Consider the following 23483-nt stretch of genomic DNA (forward strand, 5'->3'; position numbering starts at 1 on the left):
TTTCTCTCTCTCTCAGTTTTTGTTTAAGGTTTCTTTCTCTGGTTCACTTTCCAGCCCTAATGCAAAACACCCAATCCTCTGAACAAGGAAGTCTTTCATCCTGACTTCTGATTTCATAACAGGTATTGGCATTTTATCCTCAATTGAATGAAAGTGCTCTGGACAATAAGTAGTAAACGAATGAATGAAAGAAAGGGATAAAGTAAAGCAATAGCTTACCAAGAGGTGGTTCCTGGATGTTTCACTGGCACACCTCTCAATCTACACATGTGGACCAGTCTCCTCCTACTTAATCTGTCTTCCTACATGAAGTTTTATCTCAAGACTGGAATACTTGTTCAAGCTGTTTCTATCATAGAACCACTTCCCGGAAGGATTCTCCTAACACTTCGCTGAGGAGAGATCAGCTCTTTCTGATTCTAGATTGTATTGAGTCCTTTCTGGCTGCCGGTATGTTTTTCAACATTTCATTCCTTCAAATAGCTTTAATAAGGTGAACTCCAATAACTTTCCTGGGCCCAATGTTTTATTATACACAGTATAATTATAAGTAGGAAAGTCAACATAGGAGCCAAGGAGAATGTTAAGACTGCTTCAGCTAATATGAGTGCTTCTGTTTAAAGCAATTTATATATTAGATCTCCAAGATTTTGAAGGGTGGTTTCAGTTCATATCACTGGATGTTCAACTTCAACATGGAGAGTATGCATGTGATGACAGAAGAAAGACAGTTTCTTCTGGAGTGCTCTTTACTCCAGAAAGGTTGGGGGGAGCCACAGAATTGGGAGGAATGATCTGAATAATTCCCAAAACTGCAAATAGCTTCATAATTCTATTTCATAACAGGTAGACAGACATTATTTCTTGTGGCCATTTTTCTATTTTAGCCCCTCTGCCACGGCTTCCTGAAGCCTTGGCAGAGTTCTTTCAAATGTGGTTATATAGTATTGATATTTGATATTCAGACATGGAAATCAGGCTGGATTTAATTTCAAGTTATTGTAAAGGTGTTTAGCATTTGAGCACTTCTGTATGGCTTTTTTATTGCCAAGAATCCACACAAATCTGTCTCCTTTGGATGAAGTCAATTTATTAATTTTTGCTTTGCTATAATCCTTCCTATTTTCTATTAACTTATTGCATTGGCAAGTAACATAAAGATTACATCCCCCTATTACATAAATGTATCTTTATATACAGTCAGTGCTTGGTATCCACTGAGATTTAGTTTGTGGACCCCTGTGGATACCAAAATCTGTGGATATTCAAGTCCTGTCTATACATGAAACAGTAAAATGGCATTTCTTATAAAAATGACAAAATCAAGTTGTGCATTTTGGACTTTTTAAAAGCACATTTTAAGCTATGGTTGGTTGAATTTGTGCATATAGAGAGCTGGCTGTACTCCCACTTATACTACAGATCTCAAGACTAGAACATATTTTCTTGAGTTCATTAGAAACAGGAAAGAAATGCTGAACCACTGATTAAGTCTAGTTGAGACAGGAATCTCACCTTGTTTTCAACCCGAAAAACCACAAAAGACAAAAAGTAAGGAACAAGAAGCATGCCATAAGTTTGTAAGATAAATATATTTGTGATCCGAATGACTAGACGGAAGGCGAACAAGGATTAAACTAGAAAGGCAATACAGTAGAGTCTCCCTTATCCAATGTTCTGGATTATCCAATGCATTTTTGTAGTCAATGTTTTCAGTATATCGTGATATTTTGGTGCTAGATTCATAAATACAGTAATTACTACATAGCATTACTGCGTATTGAACTACTTTTTCTGTCAGATTTGTTGATTAACATAATGTTTTGGTGCTTAATTTGTAAAATCATAACCTAATTTGATGTTTAATAGGCTTTTCCTTAATCTTTCCTTATTATCCAACATATTAGCTTATCCAACGTTCTGCCGGCCCGTTTACGTTGGATAAGCGAGACTCTACTGTATATGTGATGATTCTGGGAATGAGAAAGTGCAGCTATCTATGTGCTAGCAAAGACACCTGCCATACAAACTTCTATACAGCTATAATGTTTTATTTTCTTACACCCTTTTTTTAACTGAAGTTTCATATGCTTCACCCCTTCAATATTTGGGACGCAAAAACCATGTTGTCCTAGTACAGCTCTAGAAAGACTGGCAATCCATTTGCAGAATGTGGAAGTTGATAAAAGCGGCATTCTAGATAGGTATCCAGTCCAACTGAATTAATGATTTTAGATTTTGTTCCCATGTTCCTCCCAAATTTGGGAGCCCTGAACCCCATTCTTGGTAGAAATGTGGGATCAAAAAGTAATAGGCAGGTGATTCAGGTACACATTGGACAGGAGAAAACACTGGGGATTGGTTTGTCATAGGTTTTGCCTTTCAATAGATGAAATAAGTAAAATAATCATCTAATCAGGACTAGACCAATATATTTAGCAGTCTGAGGGCAAGATAGCGTTCTCTTCATCCATGCACTGAAGCTAAGGGCACTTGAGTTAGAATCTAAGTTCAACCCTAGCGGTGGAACAGGATCCTGTATCCCTACTGAAGGTAACAGACTGGTTTAAGAAGTGGCAGAAAGGGCTATATGACGCAAACAGCTCTGTCGCCCACCCTTGCTGCACGATGGCAGAGCTGTTAGTATCATGTAGCCCTTTCGCTATATTTTTGCCCATATCCTGCATCAGGAATAGGCAACTGCTGAAGAGGTCAAGTTCAATGTTTGCCCGTCTTCATCTGTCACAGTCATTTTGTTATTATGATACCTCAAAACTAGTCAAAACTAATCAGAAAGGTCTGATTTGACCTAACAGCAGTTTTGTATCCTTGGCTCCAATATATATTTTTGAGTCCTTCCACACAGCCATATAACTCAGAATATCAAGGCAGATAATCCACAATATCTCCTTTGAACTGGATTATCTGAGTCCACACTGCCATACAACTCAGTTCAAAGCAGAAAATGTGGGATTTTATACAGCTGTGTGGAAGGGTCCACAATCTCTGAGGATGCCTGCCATAGATGTGGGTGAAACCTCAGGAGAGAATACTTCTGGAACATGGCCATACAGCCTGGAAAACATACAACAACCCAGGGTCCTAAGTTATTGACCATGTCTTTGTTTCCCAAAAGTTAAAGAGAAGGAAGTCCTGAGAATATAGCTCACAATAGTAAGTGAGTAAATATCCACAATAATAAAAGAAAGTGACATCTGGCAATATTTCAAACTCACTTTATTTGCATTTGTGATTACAACTAAGGAGTTTGAAACAAACACTGCTGTAATTTATATCATGTTTATTTAAGGAGAAATGAGGAAAAGCCTTACATGTCTATCATGAAGAAATGTTTGTCATTTTCTGTAATGCCTTCTCCAGATCATGGAAAGTACTTCCATATAATTGTTATGTTGTTGTCTTAAACAGGAAAATGGAGATAATAATTATGATAACTCTATGATAAATTTTAGAAGCAAAATACTGAGATGTTACAGGAGTTATTGGTTTCACTTTCTTGAGTGTCAGGTATAGTCCACATATGATTTAGATCAGTGGTTCTCAACCTGTGGGTCCCCAGGTGTTTGGGCTTACACTCCCAGAAATCCAAGCCAGTTCACCAGCTGTTAGGTTTCTGGGAGTTGAAGGCTGAAACATCTGAGGACCCAAAGTTTTAGAACCACTGATTTATATCATGGTTCTCGAACTGTGCTTCTCCAGGTGTTTTGGCTTACAACTCCCAGAAATCCAAGCCAGTTCACCAGCTGTTAGGTTTCTGGGAGTTGAAGGCTGAAACATCTGAGGACCCAAAGTTTTAGAACCACTGATTTATATCATGGTTCTTAAACTGTGCTTCTCCAGATATTTTGGACTTCAGCTCCCACAATTCCCAACAGCTGGTAAACTGGCTGGGATTTCTGGGAGATGAAGTTCAAAACACCTGGGAGAGCACAGTTTGAGCAACACCGATTTAGATACATGAAGCAAGAAGTCAACCAAAGGATATTGCCATCTTCATATAGACTCATAGAATAATAGAGTTGAGGAGACCAAACAAGCCATCTAGTCCAACCTCCTGCCATGCAAGAAAAGCACATTCAAGGTATCCCTGACAGATGGCTATCCAGCCTCTGTTTAAAAGTTTCCAAGGAAGGAGCTTCCACACACTCATATGCTATTTGCTTCTGCTTCCTACCTTTCCTTTAGATCTGACAATTGTCCTAATTACTGACTAGCTTTCAGGTTCTTATTTTTCAGAATTATCTCAGATAGCTGCACAGTGCACATGGTTCAACTTTCTGTAATTAAAATTTCCAGATCATTCTTAGAACAGAAGAAGTAAACAGCTGCATAAAGTAAGCACAGCTGTAGATAAGTTAGAAAGCATTACTTTTTTCGCTTATATTTCAGAAACCCCAGGTAGAATGGTTGCCATACTAGATACGAAAATTTGGAAGCTGCAGTCAATGTGAAAAATCCTCATTTTCTGAGTTTTTTTGCTACAGTCTCATGTGCAAGAACTTAATCAAAGACACCCCCCCCACACACACACACAACATATAGAAATGTGTTTCTGCTCCAAGGCTCACAGCAGCCATGAAATAGAATACAAAGTACATATGGTCTTCTTCTACTGCCATGGTTTTCTTTCCAAGTAATGCATTTGGCATCAGAGTGTTGAATATGATGCTTGACTCATTGCTAGCCTTCTGGATTTTTCACTGCCCACCAGAAAATACTTGCCAGATGCCCCACGTGGTTAACCCCCTAAGCCCAGCCGGTCGTTCAGACTTTGGTGCTGCTCGTTTGCTCCCAAATGCTTTAATGACTCACTGACCTTCATGCACCTCCTCCTTGTGTGAAAGCAGGTGGCAGAAAAGCAATCCTCTACAAGCTGAAACATAAACAATTATGTTAATAGTTTTGCCTACACTGCCTTCTATAATTTTTCCCCTTTTGGAGGAAGTTGGATGATCCAGTCATTTACTGTAGCCTAAGAGCTCAAGAGTATTTTGCTCCAAAGTCATGAGGGGATGCAGAACAAGGTGGCATAAGGGCCCTTTATATTCTCTTCATGCTGGAGAAAAGCTATTTAGGCAAATGGGAAAATAAAAGTCTTAAAGTATATATTGTGGTCTTTCAATCCTTGCCATAGTGACAGCACTGAGTACAAAGAATAGTGGATACAAAAGCAAGGCCTTGTTTTAAACAGAGTTCTTTGAAACATAAAACTCCTCTCCCATGTGGTCATTGCAGCTGTTTTAAACAGAGCTGGCATCCAGTCCTAAATACCTGTAAAAGGCAAAGCATATATTTAAAGGATTGAAATAAATACCACTTTTAGCTATAAGCAGTGGGAAGTATTGCTATGGAGTATAAGGGAATAGAGGATTGTGCTATTTCTTCCTCATTTGATTTGATGCTATGTATACTTCTTCTTAGGATTCTGACTAGGTGGCAGGTCATTCCTGTTGGTTTATTTCAAATAGGTAGCTGTGCCTTATAGCTCACTAAGGAGCCCCGGTGGCGAAGTGCGTTAAAGCGCTGAGCTGCTGAACTTGCAGACCGGAAGGTCCCAGGTTCAAATCCCAGGAACGGCTTGAGCGCCCGCTGTTAGCTCCAGCTCCTGCCAACCTAGCAGTTTGAAAACATGCAAATGTGAGTAGATCAATAGGTACCGCTCCGGCGGGAAGGTAACGGCGCTCCATGCAGTCATGCTGGCCACATGACTGTGTCTACGGACAACACCGGCTCTTCGGCTTAGAAATGGAGATGAGCACCAACCCCCAGAGTCAGACATGACTGGACTTAACGTCAGGAGAAACCTTTACCTTTACCTATACTTCTTCTTAGGATTCTGAATAGGTGGCAGGTCATTCCTGTTGGTTTATTTCAAATAGGTAGCTGTGTCTTAAAGCTCACTGTGATAGAAGACCTTATCACAAAGGCCTATGGATTTGCCACTCCATGCCCCGCATCGCCTGACTTACCTCTGCTCCCATCCCATGGTGGGGAAGTGTTGCCACTCGGCTTCCCTCTTTGCTCCAAAGGCAACACGGGAAGCCTCCCATACTGCTGCTGTGGCATATGTTGCTTCCTCGTGCCTTTTGCCACAGAGCCCAACTGGAATGAGCTCTGTGCAAAAGGGAAAAGGAAGCGGTGTACGATGGGTAAATCAGCCCATCTGATGAGGTCGTAAGTCAGAATTCTAGTCCGAGGGGCTTCACAGCATGTCAGGCTCCTTCTCCTCAGCTACTGTATAGATTTGGAAGTAGTTTAGCAACCCTCTGGTTGTAAAATAAATAGAAGAATGTTTATATATTGGGAAGGGTTGACTGTTTTTGCGCTAAAAACAGAGTCCTGCAAGCCCAGAACATTGTATCTTAGACAAGCCTAAAACATGGTCTCTTAGTATGCCTGTTTCAGAGATTTAGAAAGTTACTTTTTTGAAAACTAAATCAAGAACCCTACCCCCATCCCCCCACCTCCAATATACAGTTATGTTGGTTTGGCTAGAGTATTTTTTGATCTGTTGTCGAAAAAGTAACTTTTTTCAGGCTCCTGCCTGGGGTTGGTAAAATTTCAAAAAAAATGTGTTCCCTGGAACTACAAAGACAAGTATCTACTATTACAGTAATAAAGAAATCATTAAACCTAAATTTAGTCCAATACATCAATATGAAAACAGATACAAAAGGCGTGGCTAAACAATCAAACAAAGGTCTGTTACATTCACAGTAAAAACAATGTTTTTCTCTTGAAGGATGAATTTACAACTCTTCTCATAAACAATAAATGTTCTTTAGTTCTTTAATTGTTCCACATACACAAATTGAGTCCTCTTCTTATATATAATGATTGTTCTTGTTTCTTTATTATGGATAGTAGACTCCAAAACCACAACTGGTTTCAACTCGAAAGAGTCTTCATCAGGTGGATTGCAGTCCTTTTTTTTCAGTTGGTTTTTTTTTTAGTTGTTTTTAAAAAGTAAATGATATATGTGGTTGTGAAAGCTGGAAAGTGAAGAAATTTGATAAAGGAAATCAACACCTTTGGAATGTGATACTGTGCAAGGGTTCTATAGATACCATCTACCGCTAAAGCCACAAATAAATGAGTATGAAAGCAACAAAGCTGAATTCCTCCTAGAAGCCAAGATGACTAAACTGAGACTGCTCTATTTCGGCATATTATAAGATAATAATGCTTCATAACATAGAAGGCAGTAGGAATAGAAAACTGCATTACAGATGCACAGCCGTGCATTTGCATGACCTGTGCAGGACTGCTGATGATCGTGTGACTTGAGGGTATGACATTCATAGGGTTGCCACAAGTCAATGTCAACTGGATGACAGTTAGCAACAGTAAGGATCAATCCCATGAGAAAACACATCAAAGGAGTAGCAGCTGATGAGAATAGATACCGAAGCCTCCATGACAGTCCCCTCCGTTTGAAGGTCATGCTATTTAATGCCAGATCCGTCAATGGTAAATCAGCTATCATCCAGGATTTGATCCTGGATGAAGCGGCGGATCTGGCTTGCATCACCGAGACCTGGTTGGATGAGCCCGGCGGGGTAAATCTCGCCCAGCTGTGTCCTCCAGGTTTCGGGGTGCAACAGCAGGCCAGAGCCAGGGGGCGGGGAGGTGGGGTTGCGGTGGTCTTTCGGCAGACAATCTCCCTGGTCAGGTGCGCCATCCCGCAATCTGCAGGTTTTGAGTGTGTCCATCTTAAGGTGGGTACCCGGGACAGTTTGGGGATTCTGCTGGTGTACCGTCCACCCCGCGACACGGCAGTCTCCCTGCCCAAGCTGGCAGAGGTGATCTCTGGTGCGGCGTTGGTCTCTCAGCAGCTGGTAGTGCTGGGGGACTTTAACATTCATGCCGAGGCCACATTAACTGGTGCAGCTGAAGACTTCATGGCCGCCATGACGACCATGGGACTGTCCCAAGTGATATCTGGTCCCACTCATCAAGCTGGACACACGCTTGACCTGGTTTTTGTTGCGGCAGATGGTGAGGTTGGAGTGGAAGAGCAAAATATTCTTCCGTTGTCATGGTCCGATCACCACCTGATCAGTTTAAGACTCACTGTGACTTCAAACCTCCGCAGGGGTGGTGGACCCATTAAGATGGTCCGCCCCAGGAGACTGATGGATCCAGATGGATTCTTGAGGTCTCTTGGGGATCTTCCTGTCATGGAGGCTGACGATCCTGTCGATGCCTTGGTAGATCGCTACAATAGCGAGATGTCCAGGGCAATTGACATGATCGCCCCCGAACGTCCTCTCTCATTGCGAAGAGTCACTTCGGCTCCCTGGTTCACGGAGGAGCTGGCAGTGATGAAGCGCTCGTGGAGGGGACTAGAGTGCCACTGGCGGAAAACTTGTAGCGTTTCTGACCGAGCACGGGCTAGAGCCGCTATTAGGGCCTACTCCGCGGCTTTGCGGGCAGCCAGGAAGACCTTCACGACTGCCCGCATAGCGTCTGCAACTAACAGACCATCGGAGTTGTTCCGGGTCGTAGGGGAGCTCCTTCACCCTCCTGAGGGGGGAGGGACACCCGAAGACTCTGCAACTCGGTGCAGCGAGTTCGCGCACCACTTTGCAGACAAAGTCGCTCAGATTCGCTTCGACTTGGATGCTAGTTTTGTTGCAATGCCAAAAGAGGTAACTGAGGCACCTGTCTGTTCGAACTTGTGGGATTTGTTTCAGCTTGTTCGCCCGGATGACGTGGAAGGGATCCTTGGGGCGGTGAGAGCGACCACTTGCTCTGCAGACCCTTGCCCCTCGTGGCTAATTAAATCGGCCAGAGGAGGGTTGGTAGAGTGGTTTGTGATGATAATTAATGCCTCTTTGGATCAAGGCAAATTTCCATCTGTCCTCAAACAGGCCATAGTGAGGCCTATATTGAAGAAGGCCTCCCTTGATTCGGCCATTCTAAACAACTACAGACCAATCTCGAACCTCCCTTTCTTGGGCAAGGTCCTGGAGCGGGTGGTTGCCTCGCAGCTCCAGGGTTTCCTGGATGACACCGATTTTCTGGACCCATCGCAGTCTGGCTTTAGACCTGGTCACAGTACTGAGACGGCTTTGGTCGCCTTGGTGGATGACCTCCGCAGGGAGCTGGACAGGGGGAGTGTGACCCTGCTGGTTCTCTTGGACATCTCAGCGGCTTTCGATACCATCGACCATGGTATCCTTCTGGGTAGGCTCTCCGGGATGGGCCTTGGGGGCATGGCTCTGTCGTGGCTTCAGTCCTTCCTGGAGGGCCGTTCCCAGTTGGTGAAGCTGGGGAACACCTGCTCGGACCCCTGGCCTTTGACCTGTGGGGTCCCGCAAGGTTCCATTCTGTCCCCCATGCTTTTTAACATCTACATGAAACCGCTGGGAGAGGTCATCCGGAGTTTTGGAGTTCGGTGCCATCTCTACGCAGATGACACTCAACTCTACTACTCCTTTCCACCGAACTCCAAGGAAGCCCCCCAGATACTGAACCAGTGCTTGGCAGCTGTGATGGGCTGGATGAGGGCGAATAAGCTGAAGCTTAATCCCGACAAGACAGAGGTCCTCCAGGTCAGTCGTATGTCCGATCGGGGTATTGGGTGGCTACCTGTGCTTGACGGGGTCGCACTCCCCCTGAAGGCGCAGGTCCGCAGTTTGGGGGTCCTCCTGGACTCAGCACTGACGCTTGATGCTCAGGTGTCGGCGGTGGCCGGGAGGGCCTTTGCACAATTAAAACTTGTGCGCCAACTGCGACCTTACCTCGTGAAGTCTGATCTGGCCACGGTGGTCCATGCCTTAGTTGCCTCTAGACTGGACTATTGCAGTGCACTCTACGTGGGGCTGCCCTTGAAGACGGCCCGGAAACTCCAACTAGTTCAACGTTCGGCAGCCTTGCTTCTAACTGGAGCAAATTATAGGGAGCGGTCAACCCTCCTGCTTAAGGAGCTCCACTGGCTGCCGTTCACCTTCCGGACCCAATTCAAGGTGCACGTGATCACCTACAAAGCCCTGAACGGTTTGGGACCCTCCTACCTTAGTGATCGCCTCTCCCCCTACGAACCTGCACGATCTCTTCGTTCGTCGGGGGAGGCCCTCCTCTCGCTCCCACCTCCGTCACAAGCACGGTTGGTGGGGACGAGAGAGAGAGCCTTCTCCGTGGTGGCCCCCCGGCTCTGGAACTCGCTCCCCAGGGAAATCAGGCAAGCCCCCACCCTGGTAGCATTCAGAAAGAGCTTGAAAACCTGGCTCTTTACTCAAGCCTTTAGATAAAGATTGCTAATCCAGAAGCAATCTGTATCTGTGACCATTCTTGTACCGGTTTGCACTTTTTACCTTTGTCAACTCGATATAGACACAGGGTCTATTCCCATCCCAATTTGCACTTCCCAGAATTTGCAGCACTTTATCAGTCACCTCGTGTTTACAATATTTATATGGTGCACCTTACCCAGTCTACTTTTACAATCTCTCAGTTTTAATCCGTGTTTTTATTAGTTCTTGTTTTTTATTGGCTAATGTTTAATTTTTTATTATTATTATTGTGCAAGTTGTTGTCTATTGCTGTGTTTTATACTGCTACTGTTTTTATTCGGGCTTGGCCCCATGTAAGCCGCCCTGAGTCCCCTCCGGGGAGATAGAGGCGGGGTATAAAAATAAAGTTATTATTATTATTATTATTATTATTATTATTATTATTATTATTATTAACCTCAGCTCCCATATCAGTACCTACTCTTTGTTCTTATTATGACATAGATGTGCCAGAAAGTCTATTGCCTTTTCAGGGCTTGGAAAGGTAGCAAGAGCAAGCATTTTCAATAGAGGATAACTCTTTTGTTGGGTATTGAAAAATAATTTGACTGCTGCTCCGACAGCAGAGACAGTTTCTCCGTCATAAAAGTTATTTAAGGTTCATGTGGTGTGTCAAATCTTTCTTTGCTGTTGGGTTGTTGTATGTTTTTCAGGCTGTATGGCCATGTTCCAGAAGTATTCTCTCCTGACATTTTGCCCACATCTATGGCAAGCATCCTCAGAGGATGCCTGCTATAGCTGTGGGTGAAACACCAGGAGAGAATACTTCTGGAACATGGCCATACATCCCGGAAAACATACAACCACCCTGTGATCCCGGCCATGAAAGCCTTCGACAACACATTTTTTTGCTGTTCTTTGCTATTCATTCAGCTTTGACATATGATTATCATATATCTAAGAGACTTCCCAAACCTTGGTCATCAGCATGATTGATGGTTCAGGTCTTCCATGCCTGATGTAGTCTTCTTCTTTTCCTGCTATCTTCCACTTTACAAAGGGCCTCATCATAAAGGCTAGATGAAGTGTCCCACTTTGCCGGACATTCAGGAGAAAAGAGAGAGAGAGAGTTTGTCACCCCACATGCAGCTCCCTCTCAGCGATGCTTTCCCCATCACATAGGGAAAACATCACCCTCTTGTTGAGGCCCCATGCTGGCTCCATTGCAGCCAGCACAACATGGCAAGCCTACCGTCTCGGGGGGAAGTGTCCAGTGATGCCTCCACTAGAAGTCACACAATGTTGTATTATGTCTAACGTGGAGCTCCATCCATTAAATGGGGTGAAAGCATCCTAGGATGCTAAATGCACCCCGTCTGATGAGGTCACAAGTATTATCCAGTTTTTCAATTATTTGTGTTGTGTCTTGCTATGTCCATAGTACAATAGTCTCATTTAGTCATTTTGACCTGTAGTGAGTGTTCAAGTTTGATTAGTTCTCAGACCCGTTTATTTATCTTTTTGGCAGTCCACAGTATTCCTAGAACGCTCCTCCAGTGGCCCATTTCAAATGAATGGACCTTCATATCAGTTTTCTTCGCTGTACAGCTTTCCCAATCATATATAGAGAACAGAATTATTTGGCATACATAATTTTGACTCTGATAGTTAATAATATCTGTTTACACTGGAGAGTCTTATCTACTTCCTTCATAGTTGACTTTCCAAGTCTTAGATTTCTGATTTCCTGACTACAATTTCCATTTTGATTAATGGGTGAGCCAAGGTCTCTACAATTTAATATGGTGCAGGGAAAAGCGGAATTAAGCTGTTATAACATAAACAAGTCATAAAGTCCACTTTATGTACCACCACACTTTATGAATAAGCAAGACCTGGCAGAGTCTATACAACTGTTCCAATCAAAAATGACTACATTCTTATACAGCACATTTGGTTTTATTAAACATTCAAAGTACACTTTAGTCATGGACATTGCACCATGTGGTGTTTAAACTTTTACATTTTCATTTGATGCACATCTGTTTCTAAATCTGCAGGCAGGTGTTTGGTAAAGACAGGTTCAGAATCATTCTGTCAATTCATAAAAACTGAAAGTAAATCTCTCAGACAGTTTGCTGGATTGATTGTCTTGCCTCTTTGATTTGCTGCCAGTTTCAAGAAAGCTATGCCTGGGAAACATCTCCAATAGTTAAAATGCATAACAAGTTATTCAGAATTGTGTCTTTGAGTGTTGTTTGTTTTCCATTACCCATAATAGTAGGATTAGGATCACGCAGGCACCCAAATGAAGATCAATTTTGTGGGGGGGTTTTTGCTATTTGCTTCTGATTTCCAGCGTGTGCAGTAACCTTCTGAGGCTGAATGAATGAAAAAGGAATGCAATTCAGATCAGCCTATGATGAAAACTCTACAGGGTCCAGAGATCAATCTTCTTCTAACCATGATTGCTACAATCTGAAATTGTCAGTGGACAAACATGCTGATATTTTCAGAAATAATTCTAGAATCTCACAGAGCATGTATGCCCATACTTCAGGTGGTAGAAACACCTTTTACACTGATCTCTTTAAATCAGGATAGGCAATCTGTGCTTTCCCCCTGAAGATATTGTTGGCTGGGAAAAAACAATTCTTTGCCATTACCTATACTGGTTGGGGATGATGAGAGCTGCAGAACTAGTGACCTCATCACAAAGGATAGATTTTGATGGCATACTCCTGTTCCTCCCTACACTTACTTAGGCGATCCCTCGTAGGTCGAGGACGATGGTCTTCCAGTTGTGGGGTCTTGGGGGTGTGTCCATAGATTGCTGAAGAGACCTATACTTGATCTGCATGTTCTCCCGCAGTGAGGACATTGGTTTCCAGGTGGAAGGCGGTCCCGGTCAGGGTTGTCTTGACACACCTTCCTCTTGGCACATTTCTCCCTTAATCCCTCCATTTGTGCCTCTTCGAACTCCGCAGCACTGCTGTTCACAGCTGACCTCCAGTTAGAGCACTCAAGGGCCAGGGCTTCCCAGTTCTCAGTGTCTATGCCACAGTTTCTAAGGTTGGCTTTAACCCATTTTTAAATCTCTTTTCCTGACCACCAACATTATGTTTCCCGTTCTTGAGTTCAGAGTAGAGTAACTGCTTTGGGAGACGGTGATCGGGCATTCGGACAACGTGGCCAGTCCAATGGAGTTGATGGCGTAGGAACATCGCTTCAATGCTGGTGGTCTTTGCTTCTTCCAGCACGCTGGCATTTGTCCGCCTGTCTTCCCAAGAGATTTGCAGGATTTTTCTGAGGCAGCGCTGATGGAAACGCTCCAGGAGTTGAGTGTGACGTTTGTAGACTGTCCATGTTTCGCAGGTGTAGAGCAGGGTTGGGAGGACAATGGCTTTATAAACAAGCACCTTGGTATCTCTACGGATGTCCTGATCATCAAACACTCTCTGCTTCATTCAGGAAAATGCTGCACTCACAGAGCTCAAGCAGTGTTGTATTTCAGTGTCGATGTTGACTTTTGTAGAGAAGTGGCTGCCAAAGTAGCAGAAATGGTCAACATTTTCTAATGTTACACCATTAAGCTGTATTCCTGGCATTGCAGAGGGGTTAGCTGGTGCCTCCCTACAACACAAACAGAGCTCGCCAGCTCCCATCAAACAATGCCGGCGCACCTCCATGGGTGATGTAGGGTGGAGCTGGTGCATGATATTGCTGCAGCAACACAGAAGCTTTATGTGTTGTCATAAGAAGCAATGGAGGGAAGCCACATGGTTCATGCTTCCCCCCATGGGATCATCAAATTCTGGGTTCCCCATGCTCCCCGACAACGCAAGGCGATTCTAGCGGCTGTGTGACAAGGTCGTAAGAATATCTGAGAGTCCACAAATTTCCAGCTTCTTGTTTCTAAGCTTTTTTCATGCTACGTGTGTTCAATCTGCCTGTCAATTTATAGTGGCTTCATAAATTTCATAGGGGTTTCATAAGCAAGGAATATTCAAAGGCATTCTTGCCAGTTGCTTTTCTGAAATATATGCTACAGTACCTGGTATTCATCATTGGCACTCTCCCATCTTAATACTACTAACAGAGCTGATTCTCCTCAGTTTCCAAAAACAGTTGGGTTCTGGTATCTTTAGGGTTTTTAGGTTGATCATTATTCTTTAATCTAACCCTGAAGGTAGGGGATTATGGTTGCTGAGGGTTCCTATTCATACATTAAGGATTTCCTAGCCTAGGGTATAGTTATCTTTGCTTTGCACATTTATTAGTCAAATTCTTTCCCTTTTTCCCTGTAATGCTTCTGCTAGCTGCCAGGAAAGCTCCTTTTAGTGTCACATCCTGGACCATTAACACATTGCCAATCAATTATCTCGAACTACATCAGAATTAAGAGCATCAAAATGCATTTTAACTTCTGCTAAAGGGTTCTATTGCTTATTTTATCTCTGTTTGACGAAAGCTCTAGTTAACACCCTTACCGCATGTTGTCTATCCAGCAAAGTTTAATCCTGTTTGCTACTGCTTCACTTTCATTAAAGCATACTGTTGCTATTTTATCAGATGTGTCCTTTGACATGGCACTCCCATTGTTACTGCTTTGCCCCATTTAAGTATGGATATACTGGCATATTAACAGTGCAATTCTATATATAGTAGAATCTCACTTATCCAAGCTAAACGGGCCGGCAGAAGCTTGGATAAGCGAATATCTTGGATAATAAGGAGGGATTAAGGAAAAGCCTATTAAACATCAAATTAGGTTATGATTTTACAAATTAAGCACCAAAACATCATGTTATACAACAAAATTGACAGAAAAAGTAGTACAATATGCAATAATGTTATGTTGTAATTACTGTATTTACGAATTTAGCACCAAAATATCACGATATATTGAAAACATTGACTACAAAAATGGCTTGGATAATCCAGAGGCTTGGATAAGCGAGGCTTGGATAAGTGAGACTCTACTGTATTTCTGCTCAGGCAAGGATAGCCAACAAGGTTTAGTTGTTTGAATGCTGAACTGCAGCTTTGGAGAACAAGGTTTGATTCCCTGCTTGGCCACAGAAACTTGCTGGGTGACTCGACATAAACATACCTTAAAAACACAAATATAGAATTAAGTCTTTCTAACAGTTATGTCCATGTTTACTCAAATAATCTATGACTGAATAACATTCTAAATTCAATCCCAAGACTTGTTTTCATGTACGCTTGATCATACAACACACACATAAATATAGTATTGTACTGCCAGACAGGCCAAACAGGTCAGCCTTTATGCAACATCATAATAGTATAAATGGACAAAAGTACTAACTGACAATTTTAGAAATATGGAAATGTTATGCTTCCTCGTGTCATTACAGTACAATAAAAAAGTTTCAAAGATTGTGAGGTTGCCTCTTGTGTGAAGCCACAAAACTGGAACTCATGCATACATTTGAAATTAACATTAAGAAAAGCCTGCTGTTAACACTCCTAAAACAATTCACTTTAATTGATGTGATATTTATCTTGATAGTGGCTATTTTCCACTAGCTGTGAGTAGATTACACAGGTTTCAGATGGAAATTGTATTCAATTTCCTGTTATGTCTTGGATTCCTTGAATTCTTGTTTATTTTGTTGTCATTATTGATAGGAGTAGACCAACAGAGTATATATTCTCAGAAGCAAGTTCTGTTGGGTTTAATAAGATTTCCAACTTTAACATATCTAACATATCCCAGTTGTATTCCTGTTGAGATTTTCGGAAAAAGATAGATAAAGGAGAACAAATTTGGGAGGCTAAAAGAGAGGGCAGCAGAAGAATGCAAGCAGAAGAAGAAAAAAGATGACGGGAGAGAGGGAGGGAGAAGAAGAAAATGAAAGATAGATATAGCCAGGAGACTTGAGGGAGGGTAAAGAGATAAGGAATGAGAAAGGAAAAGTGGAGCCCTGGAAAGAGGGCAAAGATAAATTTGACTAGAAGAGGACAGTGAGAGATGGAGAAAGAGAGGAGAGAGAAGGAAGGTGAGGATAGTGCTTAGTGCTGAAGCTGTGAATGGAAGATGGAGGAAGAGAGAAGGAAAGAAAGGATAAGATATTAATCCAGGAATTGGGCAGGAAAAAAGAAAAGAAAATGTGAGTCTGTGTTTGATGTATGTTGTTAGGGATTCCTCTTCTTCAGAAGAGGAAGGGGAGCAGGAAAGAGTTAATGAATCTGAGGGTGAGTTGGAATCTGAGGAAATTTTTCAAGTACCCACTTTTCAGGAAAGGCAAAAGGAAACAGAGCAGAGATGTCATTCAGTTAGATAAGCTGCCAGAGATGCAGCTGAGTAATTAGGAACTTCCCTAGCAGCTGTGTGGGGACTCAGAGCTATAAAGCAGAAGCAGGTGCAGCCAACTCTTGCTGGTAACAAACTGACACTAATGCCTTCACTCTCTGTGTGCCTGATCCGAGACTTCACCTGGATTTATTGCTATTTCTTTGTCTGAAGTAAGACTGCTATTTGATTTGGGACTGTATCAGAGACTAAGAACTGCATTTGCCCGAAGACTTCCTTGCTTTCTTTTGCATTATTACACTGAGTGTGTTGTACTTTATGTTTTGCTGAAGTAAAGCAGTTTTCATTTACTCACCACAGTGTCTTAAGGCTGTTCTTGCAAGACAAGGCAGGACAATTTCTGAGGAAAAAATGGTGGGAAAAAGAGAAATAAATTAAAAGAATTAAAAAAGAGAGATATCAATTGCTATTAAAAAGACAATGAAGAAAGATATTGAGGAAGTTTAGAAGAAAACTGTTGAAGAAAATCCACCAAGTACCGTGTTTCCCCGAAAATAAGATATACCCATAAAATAAGCCATAGCAGGATTTCTAAGCATTTGCGCAATATAAGCCATACTCTGAAAATAAGAGGGTTAGGCGTGGCAATGCAGTGTACAAGGTTGGCTCCCCTTGTCAGGTCCTGGTTGTTCTGTGCATGCTGCAAGACCATTTGCATATGGAAATTAATAACTACATTGAAAATAAAATGACAAGAAATCAGTGTGGAAACTTTGTAAAACCTAGCCTGCAAGAGACCGTGATTTGGGTCAAGAATTCATGGGGAAAAAATGACTGACAGTGTTGTTGCCAATGCACTCCAAGCAGGTTACATGGATAACAGCTGCTCATTTAATAAGAGCTCTATTGCTCGACATGAAAAATTGGGGCCAATGGTTCTAAAGGAAATGGAGCTGTGAGAAATTCAGAATGGAATTCCAGGTTTGGAGAGTTATGGCGATTTTCCAGAAGACTTAACTATATTTGAATGAATGCAGATTGTTGTACCATGCTTAATAAAAAATAAGACATTCCCTGAAAATAAACCATAGTGTGTCTTCTTGAGGAAAAATAAATATAAGACAGTGTCTTATTTTCGGGGAAATACAGTAGCAGCACATCACATTCAATGACTCCCGAAGCAGCAAATAAGTCAGCTCAGTATGTTTATTCACTGACTGCTCCACAGGTAAAAAAGAGAGCCAGGGCATAAGGAGGCCATGCAGAGTCTGAAGCAGCCTAAATCTTTCTTTTGTGTGTGTGTTTCTGTGTGTGTGTGTCGGGGGGGGGGGGGGGAGGACGACCAGGCCATTAGAAATAAACTCTTTTCAGCTCAGCATGCTTGCCTTGAGATTTCTCCTTTTGCCCTGAGGCTGGGAGATAGCATCCACACCATAGGACCCAGATTTCCCATCCAAACAAACTCCCTTTCATACTTAACACCAGCCACAGTATTTCTCCACTTCCATAGCATATGTTGAACATTTCCATCCACATATATATTGTATATACAAAATAAAGAGGAGCTCTTTATCCTTTTTGAAGACAACTCTGGGTGTCTAGTTTCTATGACAGCTTACAAGAAGACAAAATCCTGGCCCTATTTTCATATTTCTGAGGAAGGAAAGGCTTCATTAAGATGGATCATTTTCAAATGGTGGGAGACTTGGAATTTGCATGGCTAAATTATCTCTTCCAGAACAATTATTGAGCTAATTAAAATTCCAGCACCGAAACAATAAACATATCAGATGAAAGCTAGATCGGGACCTTACTTATATATGGTAAAATTGTATTTCTATCTAGAAGCATTGAGAAATGTGGTAAAATCTGAAACGCAGATTTTCAAGCCACACTTCAAGGATAAGGCAGAACTGTGGGCAGCTATTTTGATTCCTATCAACAAACTAGTTTTAGAAGTGTTTTTTTTTTCTTCCCCACTTGAAATCAAGCCATATACTTGGCATACATTTCGCAGATAAAAGTTGAAAAAATTGTTTTCAATCAACATCAGATTGTGATCAAGATGGCAAAGGTTCTTAATAAAGAATAGACAAGCTATCAGAGATTACAGTAGCTTGCTTTTATGAATTCTATTGGGAAGTGCAAGATTCTGCCTTTCCTCTCCCCCTGCTACGTGCAAACTACTTTTTCATTTGGAACTCAGTTTGCAGCAGTGGAAGTAAGATGAAGACAAACAGAGAATGCGAGAGAAGGAGAAATAAAAGGGACAACTTGAAAACAGTTGAAAAAAATGGGATAACAAATTAATCAGTGACCCTACCCAGTTTTGGTTCAGGTGCAATTCCTTATTTTAGCAGTGTCTCCTAAAGCATGCAAGCTTTTATGGAGATGGTCTCCCTCAAAGAACTCATTCCTAGACAAAAGAAGAGTCTTATTCTATTTTTGGTATATTAAATGTACAATCCTTGGTGGGTGGGGGAAATAAAAGTAATCACAATCACATAATATAGAGGTACTGTATAAATATACCTGCTTTGAGGATTGAGCACTGTGGGAATAGCCTTCCACCAATGGAGTCATCACACTATAATAATAGTAATAATAATAATAATAATAATAATAATAATAATAATAATAATAATAAATCGCACAGACAGACTACAAACAGAGGCACAACCATGTGGCCCAAATAATCCATTGGAACTTATGCCTCAAGTACCACCTCCCAGCAGTAAAGAACTGGTGGGATCACAAACCTGCAAAAGTATTTGAAAATGAGCACGCAAAGATACTGTGGGACTTCCAAACCCAGACTGACGAAGTTCTGGAACACAACACACCAGACATCACAGTTGTGGAAAAGAAAAAGGTTTGGATCATTGATGTCACCATCCCAGGTGACAGTCGCATTGACGAAAAACAACAGGAAAAATTCAGCAGCTATCAGGACCTCAAGATTGAACTTCAGACTCTGACAAAAACCAGTGCAGGTGGTCCCGGTGGTGATCGGCACATTGGGTGCCATGCCAAAAGATCTCAGCCGGCATTTGGAAAAAACAGACATTGACAAAATCACGATCTGCCAGCTGCAAAAGGCCACCCTACTGGGATCTGCACGCATCATCCGAAAATACATCACACAGTCCTAGACACTTGGGAAGTGTTCGACTTGTGATTTTGTGATACGAAATCCAGCATATCTATCTTGTTTGCTGTGTCATAATAAAATAATAATAATAATACACTTTTAGTTATATTCCACTTTATCTCCTGGAGAGACTCAGAGCGGATTACAGTATAAACGTATAAGACAAACATTCAGTGCCTTTTTACACAGTTAACAATGACATACAACACACAAACAAAGGTAAAGGCCTTCCTCTTTATCATCTCCAGTACCTAGAGGCGATGCTCAACTCCGACCCTGGGGCTGTGCTCTTGTTCCATTTTTCCATGCCAATGAGCCTTTTGTCCATAGACATCTCAGATCCTGTTGCCGGCATGTCTGCATATTTGCATGGGGCACTGTTTTATCTTTTTGCCAACGCAGTACCGATTGATCTACTTGCATTTCATGCTTCCACTTTATCTCCTGGAGAGACTCGGAGCGGATTACAGTATAAACGTATAAGACAAACATTCAGTGCCTTTTTACACAGTTAACAATGACATACAACACACAAACAAAGGTAAAGGCCTTCCTCTTTATCATCTCCAGTACCTAGAGGCGATGCTCAACTCCGACCCTGGGGCTGTGCTCTTGTTCCATTTTTCCATGCCAATGAGCCTTTTGTCCATAGACATCTCAGATCCTGTTGCCGGCATGTCTGCATATTTGCATGGGGCACTGTTTTATCTTTTTGCCAACGCAGTACCGATTGATCTACTTGCATTTCATGCTTTCAAACTTTCATCATGGCCCCACTATGGCAGGTCATAGGCAAGCGTTTTATCACCTGTGTCACCCTGGATGTGAAATCTCCCGTTTTAGAAATACAATTGGCATCTGTGCTAGTTTTCAGGAGCAAATACAAGCACCTGCTTTAATGTAATACAGTTTTGAGTTTCAAAAACCTTTTTAAAAACTGTGGGGAACATCTGAACTTGACAAATTGTTTAGTATGCTGTTGCTGTTGTGTGCCTTCAAGATGTTTCTGACGTATGATGATCTTGAAATAAACTGGTCACAGGGTTTTTTTTTTTTTTTTGGGGGGGGGGGGGGTTGCAAGAATTGTTCAGAGGGGGTTTGCTTTGCCTCCCCCTGAAGCTGAAAAACTATGACTTTCCCAGGCTCTCCCAGTTTTCTATGGCTGAGCAGAGATTTGAGCCATGGTCTCCAGAGCTATAGTCCAATGCTCAAATCAGTTACACCACAGGTCTGTCAAAATTATTTTTATTCTTTCACGCACTTATGCATTGCCCTGAGTTCTTATGATACAGTGTGAAATATAAATATTTTACTAAGCAATAAATAATAAATATAACTTGTGCTTCATATCCAGAGCAATTGCACTTTTCCTAACCTCATAGTAGGATCTTGACCCTGTTGCTGCCGATGGTGGTTCCTCATATTCTTCTGTAAGTTTCTGGTTGATAACTTTCAAAGCCTCAAACAGCTTGGGACATAAATTTCCAAGTTAACACCTCTCCCTATCTCAATCTGCCCAGATATGAAGATCTGCTGAAAGGGTTGTTCTCTCTTCTATTCCTGGGAACACTACACTATATTGCAAGGAGACAGAAAAGACCTTCATAGACGTATACCTTGGAGGCCTTATTGGCAACAATACTGACCGCATTTCAGCACCAAGTTAAATTCTGCTGTTTGCCCATATGTTTTGGGTCAAATGGTCACAACTTTGGTTGGGATGGGCATCTCTTACATTGTAGGTTTGATTTTATTGGGTAAATCAATCAGTGTCTTATCTGTCTGATCTGTAATAAAGTTTATTTATCATGTCAATATTTATCGTGTCAGTGTAATAAAACGGACTAATAATTATAAATTTGATCACTGATTGCTTTTATTGCATTATTTTAAATTGCTTTAAATTGTCATACAGTGGTATTGTTTGCTTTACTCTGCCTGTTCAGATGCAGGGCAGAATGGAAATATAATTAACAAATAAACATAAATAACTTAGCCTTCTCTACAGTAGTAGCATTGAACCTAGAGGTATTGAGAAGATCCGTTTTTTTTTTCCTGCTCTCAAATTTGGGACTGCGGCCAAAATAAAGTCTGTTATAGTGTCATGAGTCTTAGTTATTGTTAGGATATTTGTTTGTTCGTTTTACAAGTTCTACTGTGTTGATTTCCTATAGTCATGTTTTATATCTGGTATTTCTTGTAACTGATGTACTTTTTTATTTTAGACACGTATTTGAGAGAGAGAGAAAGAGAGGAGCAGAGATTGTATAATGCATAATTAGCTAAAGGCATATGGTTGATAAAGAGATTTGGCTGTGATCTTCTAAACTGGGGCAATTTGAATGTGTTCAAAGCAGAACAACTGGAAGTCAAGACCTGCCACACAATATGACAAAACTTTTAAAATAGGCGTGGTTTCCAGGAAGAAAAAAAAACATAATTAGAGAGGTCAATATAATTCCAAATTAGTTTCAGTTCTCTTGAATACAGATACTTGTTATCAGTGATTTGGTGCTTGTTTTGTTTACTTAATCCTTTTAGACTGCCTGATAACCACATCACTTTGAATAATGCATAGGCACATTAGAAATGAGAAATGCAAAGAAAAAGAGTGGAAATAAAACAATACATAATGAAAATACCAGCAGAAAGCAGGAATAAAACCACCAGCAGCACAGACCATATGCAGAAGAAGGGAAAAAAGAACAGGCAGGAGGTTGCCCAGAAGTTTGTATCCCATGCTTGTTCTGGGAAGTGAGTCATATGGAAACCTATATATTTGCATCCCATCCCTGATTGGATGGCCGAGATTGCCAGTTTCACTGCCATTGTTCATGGGTGAATAATGATTGCAAAAGCCATGTGATGCAAAAACTAGGGTTCCTGATTGTGTCTGCACAACTGCACATGCAGATTTTACTGCTCAAAGTGAAAGTAAGATGTAGAATCATTGAATCATAGAATCATAGAATAGTAGAGTTGGAAGAGACCTCATGGGCCATCCAGTCCAACCCTCTGCTAAGAAGCAGGAAATTGCATTCAAAGCACCCCCGACAGATGGCCATCCAGCCTCTGCTTAAAAGCCTCCAAAGAAAGAGCCTCCACCACAGTCCGGGGCAGAGAGTTCCACTGTCGAACAGCCCTCACAGTGAGGAAGTTCTTCCTGATGTTCAGGTGGAATCTCCTTTCCTGTAGTTTGAAGCCATTGTTCCGGGTCCTAGTCTGCAGGGCAGCAGAAAACAAGCTTGCTCCCTCCTCCCTGTGACTTCCCTTCATGTATTTGTACATGGCTATCATGTCTCCTCTCAGCCTTCTCTTCTGCAGGCTAAACATGCCCAGCTCTTTAAGCCGTTCCTCATAGGGCTTGTTCTCCAGACCCTTAATCATTTTAGTCGCCCTCCTCTGGACGCTTTCCAGCTTGTCAACATCTCCCTTCAACTGCGGTGCCCAAAATTGGACACAGTATTCCAGGTGTGGTCACCATCTTTATTCCATTTACTGAAGCTGCTGGGCCTGGCAGTTGGAACCTCAGCAGCGAAAGAAACCCAACTTCAAATCACAAGAGAGACAATGCTAGTTTAGGAGACTCATGAGAGATTGTGTGGTATACTCCTTCCACCAGCAGAAGACAAAGGCAGGAAGTCAGTAGTGACCTCATCAAATGGGAGCAGAATAGGCGACATGCTCCACTTCATCTTACCTTTAAGCATGGAGCCTGCTGGCTCCTATTATATTTCCCACAGGTACAGGAAAGGCAAAGTGGAGTTCACCGCCACTGCAGCAACATGGG

At 41.9% G+C, this 23483-nt stretch overlaps 1 protein-coding gene across 1 annotated transcript in view; it reads left to right on the forward strand.

Moving 5' to 3' along the window:
- Nucleotides 1-293: 293 nt before the first annotated feature.
- Nucleotides 294-23483, forward strand: part of slc13a1 (solute carrier family 13 member 1) — a 96467-nt gene continuing 73277 nt past the window's right edge. Inside the window, exon 1 of the mRNA XM_008111238.3 lies at nucleotides 294-450. The gene's annotated coding sequence lies outside the window, so the exon portion shown is untranslated. The remainder of the gene's footprint in view (nucleotides 451-23483) is intronic.

The sequence above is a fragment of the Anolis carolinensis genome, chromosome 5, assembly GCF_035594765.1.
Source record: "Anolis carolinensis isolate JA03-04 chromosome 5, rAnoCar3.1.pri, whole genome shotgun sequence".
Classification (NCBI taxonomy): Eukaryota; Metazoa; Chordata; class Lepidosauria; order Squamata; family Dactyloidae; genus Anolis; species Anolis carolinensis.